The sequence below is a fragment of the Astyanax mexicanus genome, chromosome 6 (genome assembly GCF_023375975.1).
Source record: "Astyanax mexicanus isolate ESR-SI-001 chromosome 6, AstMex3_surface, whole genome shotgun sequence".
Taxonomy (NCBI): Eukaryota; Metazoa; Chordata; class Actinopteri; order Characiformes; family Acestrorhamphidae; genus Astyanax; species Astyanax mexicanus.
The window spans coordinates 32,025,756-32,039,051 of NC_064413.1; the positions used below are offsets into that span (position 1 = coordinate 32,025,756).

Consider the following 13,296-nt stretch of genomic DNA (forward strand, 5'->3'; position numbering starts at 1 on the left):
TTTCTGAGGTCTGACTCTGTGATAACCACAGGCTGAATACCACCGCTTTTAGTCATGTAGACAAATGGTTAGTATTGATTTGATCTGAAAGAATAAGAAATTGTTATTTTAACAGTTACAGGCTGTTTTTGGCAAGAGATTTCTTCAGTTTGACGATATTCTGCATGACAGTCATCCGATGGTCGTCATTTTTGTGTCAAACTGAATGAATCGAGTGAAGCAAACTAATGTTAAAGAAACAATTTGTACTAAATGACAGCAAGCGTGTAAAATTGCAGAACAGTCCAATTTTAAAACACTGGAGGGAGTCATTTGCATGATGCAAAGATCACATGGGTTGCCAAGTTGAGGACAGTGAACCTATACAAACGAGTTCAAGAACTTTTGCAACAGCAGACGACAGTGTGCCGTACACTTTAAGCTAATCAGCTGATGTAGCAATACGTTTGTGACATTTTTGATTAATTGTACGCATATTACAAACCAGCTCATGGATTTTATATAACTCCGACAAATGTTTTAGCTAGCTATCTTGATGCACTTCTGACTGTATTAGCCAAAGCTAAGTCTGTAATCCCTTAAAAAAAAAATCCCACTACTCTGAAAATACACATTTTCACTCTTGAGTTACTATCTTGCAGATTCCAGAGGTAGATCTTTACTGCCATCACTAGTGTCAACCAAGCCAATGGAGCCTTGTAAGGAGGTTGATAGGTTTGTATTTTATACCTGGCAACCCGGGGTGTGGAAACAGTACTAGGAAATGGAATAATACCCAATGTAGATGCTAATACACAAACAGATTTCCACTCTATAACAGATTATTCTGTTCAAGTGCCAAAGAAAGTCATATCTGATGACACATCCTGATCATTTCATAAGTTAGTCCAGAAAATATACATAACACATATAGATTCTTTAAATCAGAGTACTGAGGACGTTTAAGCATGACTTAGTGGAAAGCCATTGAGGAATAAACAAAGGGGATCACGGTGGGAGGTGCAGCAGCTGTTTCTCGTGTCTGCTCTTGCTAAACAACTACTCCATTGTCCCTTAGATCTTTCGCTGCTGCTGTTGTGTTTATTTTGATGTCTTTCAACCCGGTAATGAGTGTATTTGTGTATTTGAGGGTGCACATGTATGTGGCCACCATCAGTTTTTCCCTGGCTGTGTTTCTGTTTGGACTGTAGAACTAAAGTACTGCACATAGTATGCAAAATCACTAAAAGTATTAGGACCAGGTGTCATTGTTTCTTTTGTAATCAAGGGTATTAAATCGAGCTTATTCTGCTTTTGTTGGAATAACTGTCTCTACAGTTTCCTCTCTTAGGAAAGGCTTTCTTCTAGATCATGAAGATCTGTGAGTTTCTGACTGCGTTTAGTAATGAATTAATGAAATTAAGAAATTCAGGATGCTGGATGATCACAACCTCAACTGATCGCCAACTTCCCAATCCAACTCTTAAAAGGGTTGGATTTATCACCATCATTCCAGGGAACTCAGTATTATTGTGCTACAGGTCAATGCTGAATGGGCTTTATACCGCTCTTGCTCACACCTGCATTAGGCATGGTATCAAAAGGTTCATGTTTATCAACCTCAGAGGGTCCTATTCTATTGGCAGTACTTTTCTAAAGGGACTAGACAAAGTGTAGCTAAATGCATTCATTAGAAGGGGTTTTCTTTTCTGTTTGAGTAGCCATTTTCTGCCATTTGTTGCAGGATAAAAGTGTAATTAGTGCAGTATATAATATTTAAATACCTTAGTGACAAGCTTCTGTAGACCTAAGGCAGATAAACTGAGGTCACTGTCCAGCAGGAAGCTGACCTGTTTTTGGTTCCACTTCAAAAGGCTGGACGAAGGGAAATATCCACCAAATATTTTGGACTGTAAAACGATTTGATGAGGGATATACAGCTCACTCAGGTAAAAGGAAGTCTGAAGCTCTAAATCTTTTATCATGCTACAGATTCCCACATTATCCACTACAGTGTTTTTAAATTGAACCTACTGAACCTACCGTTCACTCACAGTGCTCACACAGGGTCACCAGAGCTTTGTGTTTGTGGCAATACTGTAACAACCATATATGATTGACTGTTGACCTTCAAATATGTCCTTAATTTGCAGCACTACATTCCCTTCACATGATTGCCTTCACTGTGTTCGATTAGGATTCACATACTTGGCCAGTCAAGCATACCACAAGATACCACCACCAACACCCCCACCAACCAGAGTCCTTGGTCAAGACTCATAACACTACATTCAACTACATGTGTAACTTGATTCATATGTAAGTATTTTTCTTCAAGCTGATACTATAGCCCTATTCGGACGGGATTAGTTTCTCAGAGAAAGCCAAAAACTCACTGGTCCTCCTTTTTTTATTGCAATCCAGATGCAAGTGTTTTATCACTGAGTAGAAGTGTGAAATATTTTTCCCGGACTTTCCGCTTGAGAAACTAATGAGTGAGTGAGTGAGAACAGGATTGACCTGTGTGTGGAGTCTCCTTTACTGAACAAGACTGAGATTTCTGCAAGATTCTCTTGTCTGTTTGCTCTGACAATTCTTGCCAGATGCCACCAGTCACAATCATTACCACTGAGAGTGCTGCCCACTATGCATGGAAATGCCTTATTGTGCCTGTGATGTATAATTCACATGGTCTTGCTATGAGCACACTGGACCGTGTTTAGCCTCACTCACAAGACATAACACCTCAGAACTTACACAGGTGTGGGCTTTCCCGAGGCGTCCCCTTTGGTAACAAACACTACATGATGAATTTACGTACTGATTTTCCTTTACTGTTGGCATGACAAGTGTATATGACTGGTAATTTTACACATATATAGAGTGCAGTTATTTTGTTATATTTAAATATTTTTGTATAAATTTACTTTAATGTTAAATGAACTCAAACACATTTATAGCTTATTTACAATCATGTAAGAATCTGATTAAACTCCATGTCAGTGCATTTGTCTGTGTGTGTGTGTGAGAGAAAGAGAGAGAGAGCGAGAGAGAGAGAGAGAGTGTACTGTTCTGACCTCTAAGAACTGGGATGGAGGAGGCAGACGTCACCACTCAGCTTTTTATTGCGCTTGGGAGCAGGGCACTGTTTCCACGTTGCTAAGGAGAGGAGTCATAAAAGCAGAAGCAGAAAATACTGGAAATGACTTCTGATGGTTATTCAGCCCAGTCACTTCCCATTTGGCAGAAGCCTTTCACATTTTCTGGCAAATGTTATCTGTTTTTCTTTCTAGAAGCTCATCTTTACCGTGAGCAGAGTGAGAGAGGGAATGAGAGAGAATGTTTTGGCAGAGACTCTGAACTGTCCCTGATAGATAAGATATGTGTCAATATGTGTCATCACTAGAGAAGAAAAGGGGGCTCAAACATTCATGGTTGAGAATGTACATAAAATATCTTAATGTTTAAATGTATGGCCACACATTCACAAATAAAGAGAGAGAGAGAGAGAAAGAATGAGAGAGAGAGAGACCGAGTGGGAGAGGAAAAATAGATGATGAAGTTGAGCCTATGCAGGTTTACCACAGTTCTGGTGCATTAACCAAAGGGTCAGGCATAGCCGTAGCCGCAGCCTCTACCAGCAGCCATGTGTCAGGAGTAATTGCTTGCAGTTGTGGTGTGGGATTGCGTGTGGCCACCAGCAAATGGGCAAATTGCTGACTGAGCAACTGCTGCACTTCTAGCTCGTGATTGGTCCACGATCCTCCCTAACTTAAGTGCTTATACATCAAAATCCAAACCTAGCCCATCTGGGACTGGCCACTGGTTTCAACCCAAATTAGCTGCTTAGCCCCTGTGGCTTAGTCTTAGCACTGTGGCTTTTAGAATAAGTATTATTATTAGCAAATGTCAGGTGTTCGTCTGGGTAGCATGCAGAAATTGCCAAGGTTGAACTTAGTTAGTTTTGGCCTGAACATTTGAAATTTTCATCATGTGATGTTCTTTATAGTGGCCTAGTGTTTTATTAAAGGGCATGAACGAATATTGCACGAAATATTTCTCATAATTCCCCTTATAATTTCATTTATACAGTGCCTCTAATATCAATTAGTCAAATCAAATGATATTTAAGCATTCACACATTTGGTATAGCAGTATAGCAGAAAGTGATTGTAAAGTGTAATGGCCACACCTGTATAAGTTGTGAGGTGCTATCTTGTGAGTGAGGTGGAACACTGTGAGGTAGCCAGCACTGGGCACGTTTTATGTGCAAGTTCTAATAGTGGGTGCCAGATGGATGCATTTATGTATGTGTGGGCATTTAACATTCCTCGAATCCACAGTGTCATATGTGTACCTAGAACACATCACTGAAGGCATTACCAAACGCAGTGGACATTGACGCAGTAGGTAATACTGGAAAAGGTTGTGCACTTGAATATACAAGTGACTCTCGACAAAATCACATCTACTTTTATTGTAGAAGACAACACAAGCATATCCCAAAGGTCAGTAGCACAGTAATCATGAGATACGCACGCAATTAGTTCCTGTCCCATGACATGTGTCATATCAGTGTATAAAATTTCAGATTTTTTAGTCTCCTGTGAAGTAACAAATGACCAAAGGTTAGAGAACAAAGAAGAACAAATAATATGAAATATGATGTGAACTTTGAACAATAGCCAAAAAAATAATATGTAAAAATTATGTTAAAAGTGAAATCGGTTTCTCTGATTTTGCTATTTATAGGTATATGTTTAAGTGAAATGAATATTGTTGTTTTATTTTATAAACGACGGACAACATTTCTCCCAATTTCCAAATAAAAATATTGTCATTTAGAGCATTTTTTTGCAGAAAATGAGAAATGACTGAAATAACAAAAAATATGGAGAGCTTTCAGACCTCAAATAATGCATAAAAAAATAAGTTCAGATTCATACAGTTTTACGAGTTCAGAAATCAATATTTGGTGGAATAATCCTGGTTTTTAGTTGCAGTTTTCATGCATATTGGCAAGTTCTCCTCCACCAGTCTTACACACTGCTTTTCTATAACAGTTCTGCTTGGGTTGATGGTGTGTGTGATCATCCATCTTCCTCTTGATTATATTCCAGAGGTTTTCAATTTGGTAAAATCATAGAAACTCATAATTTTAAAGTGGTCTCTTATGTTTGTCCAGAGCTGTATTTCTTTAGGTTTATATACAAAAAAACTACTTATTTATTAACATTAGTTGCTGTTGTGAAGCTACACACCACAGACCAGAATTTAGACATAACAGCTCATTCTCTGTTGCCTTGCAAAGCTGTTATGTCTGGTAAAAAGTAGGAATGATAACAAGCCGGCATTATTATCGGGAAATAGCAAAAGTTTTATCAGTGTACCTTAAAGGGCTAAACTGACTGAATTTAGAGACGCCTGAATTTAAGCGTGTCAGCACATAGTTTTAACTCTGGCTAAGATTGACTAAATAATGATTTAACACCACTAATAATGAAGCATTTGACATTGAATGATGGTAGTTTTCTTCTAGACTTCAGGCAGAGAGAGAGAAAATGTTTTCCTTGAAGTGCTTCCCAGGAGTTCTGAACTGGGTGGATGAATTTGGACCCTGCAATTAGGCTGTTGTTCTATCAATTTAAACATGGATCACGTTCAAGCCACTGTTGTCATGCTGGGCTTACGGTCATTGTCACCCCTAAAAGCCGGGCCTAAGCTCAGATATTCCCACAGACAATTACCATGATCATTCATTTTCCCTGCTGCTGTTTATTTTTCTTGCTTCTTGAAATACTCTGTGTGTATTTTTGTTCAGGCGTAATTTCTACTATCAACATTAGCACATGCACCACCGAGGCAAGTGCTCTTAGGTTTAAACCTCTTCAAAATCTCGTTGAATTATTACGTAGTGAACCACCACTCAAATTTAGAAGCCCACCCTTTGCTTCAGGAAATGGTGTACAAATGCCCCTCACATTCGCCAGACCACAACAGTGTGTACTTATTTTCTGCCCCGCTTTGGAGGAGGACGGATCCAGACATAAGATGCATAGTGCTGCCAAACCCCTGCAGTGCTGCGCTCAGTTCAAGGGGTTCCACTGGAAACTCTGAGGTGGAAGAGCTTTAGCAGTCCATTCCAGTAGCTCTTCCAGTAGCAAATCTGCTGGCTGTTTGGACCACCAGTACTCAGATTCAGCCATATGTAGTAAGAAAGATCTAGTTAATGAGTTATAACAGGTTTTCTGACAGAAAAAAGTCTCATAATGCCATTTTCCTCTAGGCCTGTCATAATAACTACTATTTGTCCCAGCTATATCACCTCATTGTGCCACCTATATAAATACTATACAACAGCACAATAATGTAATTATAATATACATGTTTGAAAAGCAGTGAACTTTTATTGGTTGAGGACCTGTCCATCTATTGTACAGTAATTTGATAATTATCTTCATCAGCTCTCTCTCTCTCTCTCTCTCTCTCTCTCTCTCTCTCTCTCTCTCTCTCTCTCACACACACACACACACACACACACACACACTTATAATACACAATTATAATAGAAAGCAATTTGATATGCGCATTCTTTTTTCTTACTCTCCTAACATAATCTTGTAATTAGTCCTAATCTCAGAATCTCAAAAACTGGTATTGTGGAACTTGAAAGAGGGATATGTACTTCCAAGACCATGACTAAGCATTCCTGACCTAAACTATCACACAGCAGCTAGGGGCGCAACAATTAGTCAAAATTATTGACAATGTTGATTCAAAAAATTTGTTGATATCAAATTTCAGGGTTGACTAAATCAGGGTTGGTTTGTACGGACATGAAAAACTTGGAAAAGTCATGGAATTTGAAAATAGCAATTTCCAGGCTTGGATAAGTTTTGAAAAAATAAAAATACCCAGAAAGTTTTGGAAAGGTCATGGAAATTTGGTGTACAAATCTTTGTGTTTCCGTTTATCGATGGAGAAAATCAATTTGAGCTAACATATACATCAGCTCAGCTCAAACAGTGGCGCACCCAGGACCTGACACACATTTTATTATGAAAGATTGTGTGTCAACATTTTTATCAGCCTACTATAATTATTTTTGATTATAGTTTTTGTTTATTTTTGGCTTTATTGTCCCTGTCTGCACTGATGTTTTTAAAAATCGTATGGTCATGAAAAGTTGCCAATGAAGGCATGGAAAATCCTGAAAAAAACGTGAAATTTTTTTGGTTAAAAAGTGTATGAACCCTGATAATCGATCATTTGTAACAACACCACACTAAACACAGTGCTGAGGACAGAAACGCAGTGAGAGAGGAGTAAATGGCTCACTCACACAGTTTGGTCACACTCAACTTTGTTTGTGTCTCTAAAAGTGCTAAAACACAACATCTTACATATGTACTCACTAAATTTTACACAATTCCACGTTTAATAATATTCTGGCTAGGGGTGGGCGATATGACCCTAAAATAATATCACGATATTTCATGGTATTTTTGCGATAACGATACTCTTGGCAATGTGACAAAACACTTTTTTTTTTTAATTATTTAAAAAATAAACTATATACTGCAAGAAAATAAAAAATATATTTTATTATTACGTACAATATAATATTGCACATGCCTAACTGAGATATTAAAAAATACAAGAATTTTATCAGATTTGTAATAGAAGTTAATGATCCAGAATGTCATGATACTAATAATAATGCACTCCAGATATCTCCATATATCCAGGATTAAAGTAAAAGAAATGATACTGAACAGATATAATCTGTCTCTAGTAGATATATAATGGGAAATGGGATGGGTGATGTGGCACGATATTTTAGGGTATAATATCGTTCACAATATTTAAACATTTTGACAATATTATCATGTACGATACGATATGGCACACCCCTAATTCTGGCCATTTGAAGCACATTTAAATTCCATGTTTAGCTGTTTCTTTCATTTTGAGTGGTGGAGGGCATGATAGAAGTTGAGTAATCAACGTAATTCAATTAATTCTTAGTCAATTAATCATTATATTAAGTTTCTACCAAAATAATCAATAATTGCAGACTTTAGACAGCCAACATTTTTTTCCACTTCATCCCTGAAACAGCATAGTTCTGGCAGAGGTTCATAAACACACCTGACCTTTCACAGGCTTTTACAGGTTAGCTATAGGTGGAAAAACAGCACTATGTATACAGAAGCTTGTAGGCAGCCTCATTAAGCAGCAGGTCTGTAGGTTACTCTGTAGTTCTTCACTGTAGAGATGAAAGCTCAGGCCTATCCCGGACAGTGACGACAATGGCCATGTTTGGTCATAAATCTGCTTTGGACGGTCAGTGGGAAAGGGAGGAGAGTGTAGGGCTCATGGGATTTGGATCGTGTTTGTTTACTCTGGGTGGAATAATATCCTCGTGGCCTCTCGTACAGTCATACACCGGCCTCTGAACACCCCCCTTCACTCCACTCCCTCCAGCACCCCACAGCCAAAATGCCTCCCGCAGCTCGTCCACTCTTTTCAGCATTACTCCCAACACTTCAGATGCTCTACATTATAGCATATCATCAAGCACCATGCTTCAGGTCTTCTTTCTTTTCACTCCTTCTTTTCTCTCCATCCCTCCACTCCTTCTGCATTCCCTTCACCTGCTAAGCTCTACTGGCAAATACCACAGCAGAGTGTAGAAAAGACTGTCTTTTCCTGCATTCTCCAGGCAGTGACTCTCCAAAACCTACTTTGGCACACTGGCGTCGACTACATACTTCTGTCAATGGAAACCAGATGTGAAATTGTAATGTATGGCAGTTGTTTTCTCCCGACTCGCAGAAATATGTAGGCAAGGCCTCTCTTGACCATCTCTACAGTTAAAAATATATAGCATAAAGCTCGACCTATTTTCACTTTAAGGATTGACCTTGGTGGTAGCAGAAGTCATTTAGAAGAGGAATATTTCGAGAGTTTCTAGTGCCGATCCTTTCATATTCCAAATGTACACATTTTTGTGGATTAAATAAAACACCATATGTATGAAAGGAATGCAGTCTAACCATTTCGTAAGCCATCTTTCCTGACGACCTGTAAATCAGTCTTAATTTTCCTGTAAAAAGCAAAGCTACTGCCCTCGAGGGAAAGTAATGTCTTCTCCAGCATGCAAAGCTAGCTCAGCTAATGCCTTCTACAAGGCTCCTCAACCTGAAAGCTTTGCATAGTTTGACCCCTTTTTTATTGGTCACTGCTCTCTGATTTTACCATTGCTGTCCTGGGGCTACTTTCACAAATGAGTTGTATTAGTGTTCAGATCATCTTAACTGGTAGAAAGAGTCTGCAGAGCAGTGTTTGCGGAACCAATAAGAAATATTCTGCTGTAACGCTAATTTGCCAGATAATAGTAGTTTTAGAGAAAGTCCATGCTGTTTCAAATGTGCAGTCAGCATTGGCAAGTTGAGTTAAAGCTGATGTCTGGGCCCTCTCTGGGGAGAATGGATAATTGCACAGAGTATGCAGAAGAATTATTTTAAACTGGGCGGGTGTGATGTGGTTTCCTATCAGAGCAGATGAATACAATTCCAGGTCATGTTCAGTCAGAGAGAGAGAGAGAGAGAGAGAGCACGCTCAGTCAGATACTTCACTCCTTCGTTTCTTTGCTTTTACTATGAGTGAATGAGCTACTGAGCTCTGAGTTCCCCTTCTAAAGTCTCCATTGCTCCACCAGCCGCTTTCATGCTAACATCTAGGGCTGCAACGATTAGTCAATATAATCGACAATGTTGATTATAAACTTTTGTCAACTCCAGATGTTCATGGTTGACTTATTGTTCATTTGCAGCCCTACATAAACACTGGGGACACTCACACAGTTAAACTCAACTTGGCCTGCATCTCCAAAAGTGCCCAAACACAACAGATTACTCATTTCCTTACTAAATATCAGTACTTTCCACATTTAAAGGACAGTGTTCTGGACATTTGAAAAGCATTTAAATACAAAAAACATATAACGATGGGCCGAGCTACAAATCATACCAGCCACTCGGAGACTCTAGAGTGTCTATGCTTGTTTACAGTTATTGCTTTCATTAATATGCGTCTCATACCATTCATCTGTCACAGCATAGAATCTACTGTGGAAGGTTAATGATTAGGAATGAGGTAGACCTTTCACAGCAAAGTGGGAAGGGAAGAAAATGAGCTTATGTTTAACATGCTCCCATTTACAAATGGCTAAGCCTTTTTTTTTTCGAAGTTGCTGATACATTGCATTTTTGAAGTGGATAGGGACTGCACTTTTAGTGCTTTTATCATTTGTAGGCAAGCACTGAAAGATTCTGTTTTGATAAATGATAAATGTTGGCTACTTGAGCCAAACTGATTAGTGTAGTGTGTAATTAGAATCAAGCCAGAAGCAAATCATATGAAAAATGGAACCTTGAGCCATATTTAACTTGGAATATGTTGTTAATGTGTATCTAATATATATAATTTGTCTTGAAAAAGAAGAAAAATAATTGTTGCCCGTTTCTTTTGTGCTGTCTGTGTTTAATTAGAGCTCTCTGGTCAGTGGGCAGTGTAAGGTCAGAAGGAGTTAAAGAAATAAAGCAAAAGGAGCGCATCATTCCAGAGCGTATTTATTGAACAGGCAGTGAAGGCCATGCCATTGAAACGAGATCTTACAGCTCTCTCATGGCCTGGAGAATCTCCAGTGCGCTGCTGTAAGTACCTGTGGTTTGGTGGGGCGCTATGAGGGGCATACCTTTACACCTTGCTGCTGGTTTAAAGCCAGAAAAACGACAAATTACACAGCTGTCAATGACAGCCCCCTCGGCAAGTGCTCATTTGAGGACCTTGATGTTTACGAGGTTTACCTCCAGTGGAGTGGACTGTGCCACCCCCAGTAGCAGCAGGGTGTGTTTTATGGCTCAGGAGAATGACAGGTTAGACCTTGTGTATGTCTGTTCCTCTGCCCAGCTCTGATCCCACAAAGGCTAAAATAGCACAGACTCAAGGCCTCAGAACAGACCCCACACTGTTCAGCCAGGCGTACCTGCTGCACCTCTCTGTCAACAAAGCTAATGAAGCCCATGAGGTTGTATTGTGATGGAATCATTTATGGATGCAAACCCATAATCAATTTAATGGGTAGGTTTTAGTTTTTTTTTGCTTTGTTTACTTGTTGTTTAGTCTCATGTTGGACGTGCCAGGACACAGTGTTTAGTCAATCCATCATTCAGTGAGGGGTCACAGCTTTTTCACTGATGACAGTCAAGTTAAAGAGTAACAGTCACTGAACAGATGTTGTCTGAAGTGATGCTTCTCTAAAGTTCAACAGTGTTCAAGCTGAGCCTTATGCAACAAGGCTTTGAGAGTGTTGTGTATAGGGTTTGCAGGTAGGCTATCCCCTTGGGAGCCCGTCCTCTGCTTAAATAAAAGTAGTATTTGAGAAAAATGTAGCATAAGAGGGCCTTCAGTTGTACTTAAGTACACTTTTTTCAAAACATATATTTAAGAATGCATGTTCTGAAATACGATCTGGCTTCTTAGTGTTTTTTTTTTATTCTTACCAAAAACGGAGGTGACTCAGAATTGCTTCTTCAGTGCCAAATCCTGCTTTTGTCTTGGTGGAGATGACCAAAAAAAAACAGTGTATAGAACAGGGGTTGGCAATTAGGTTTGGCCACGGGCCAGATATTTTCCAAGCCATTATGTGGCGGTCCACAAAAAAGAATTCTGTTTTGGAAAATGCAGTGTAATGGGATGGAGTGCTACTAGTAGCTAGTAGCTCTCCAGCCCAGACAGTTATTGAACCCAATTGCAGTACAGTTGAATTTAAAGCAGGAAAACCCAAGAAGAAAGGAAAAAAATAAATAAATAAACACATGGTTGCAGTCCAATATACTACCACTGCCCCAACTAGTGAATTGGGACACGGCCGGGAAAAAAAAAACACTTTATAAGGAGATAGGGAGCCCAAAGCGGGCGGAAAAACGAGAACAGACGGAAACGAAAGTTACGTCGAGCGCGACAGAGAGACAGGGGAGGAATGTACACAAAAGCTCGCCAGAGAAGCATTTTATATATATATATTTTTCTTTATTGTTCACTATAGTTCAAACAACCTCACGGGCCAGATGTTTTATGCTTGCAGTCCACATCTGGCCCTTGGCCGCCTTAGCCGACCCTGGTGTAGAAGCTCTATTGCAAAGGTCTGTGGCTTGTTGTCACGTGTTACACATCCAGAAAGCCTGGTGTTATTGTGTGAGATGCAGCGTTACTTTAATGAGATCCTGCAACCATTGACCTCCTGCTTTGTTGCACTATTGCTCCAAGACAATGCTCATCCACATACTGCTGCTGTCTCAAGAACTTGCCTTTGAAAACACAGATAATTCTATGCCATGGCCTAGCGAATCACCAGATCTATCCTCGACTGAAATTGTGTGAGGTGCTATTGGAGGTGCTATCCACCCCAACACTGCATGAATTCTGCAGGAACTGTGTGAATATTCAAGCAGGATAGGATTGATTACACACTACTTTATTTGTGATGGATATACACACAGGTTACGCTCTACTGTAGGTGTAGCTCAATAAATATTTCCCATATCAGTCTTCTATCTTTCTTAAAAATAGCATTGCAATCCAACACTTTATTTCTTTGACAATGTATGTATGACCATTTATACTTTGAAGGGAGTATAAAGAAAAATAGAAGCCCCTTCTCTTTATTCAAGTTCATCAGTGTCCAAACAGAGCCTTATGCAACAAAAATTTGTGAGTGTTGTGTATATAGAGTTTGCAGGTAGCCTGTCCCCTTGGGAGCCCTTCCTCTGCATGGAAGAAGAATGTGGGAGACGTCAGCTCTGAGGTCAAAGTCAGAGAGATTGTTTACTAACAGTGTCCAAGCCCCAAGTCCGTGTAGATCTTGAAGAGTAAACAAGGTCCAGACTGCTTTGCTTCCATGCATGGCCATGGTGTGGCTTCGCAATCATCCAAGGACAGCACAGATTGCTCAGCCAGGGCTTAACCCACTGAGAGCCATCGAAGTAGCTCAGTTACTGTGTGGATCAGTTTAAACAAAAGCTGTTGTGTTGCAGTGGTTTGGTTGGGACGTTGTTTGAATGAGCTAGTGTAAATGCTCGGGTCTGTTTTTAGGTCTTTATCGCTCTTTTTCTGCTCAGTTGCCTCCTCGCTTCCTCTGATAAGGCTCATTCTCTCCCTCACTTTCCTCTCCCTTTTTGGCCTTATCTGATGAAGTGAGAGCCAAAGCCAGAGGCAGTGGCAAGTGCACACGCACAGCTCCTTCAACAC

General features: G+C 39.7%; 1 protein-coding gene across 1 annotated transcript in view; it reads left to right on the forward strand.

Annotated features, from left to right (window-relative positions):
* fhl3a (four and a half LIM domains 3a) overlaps nucleotides 1-13,296 on the forward strand; it is a 57,417-nt gene that overhangs the window by 18,818 nt on the left and 25,303 nt on the right. The gene's annotated exons all lie outside the window — the stretch shown is intronic.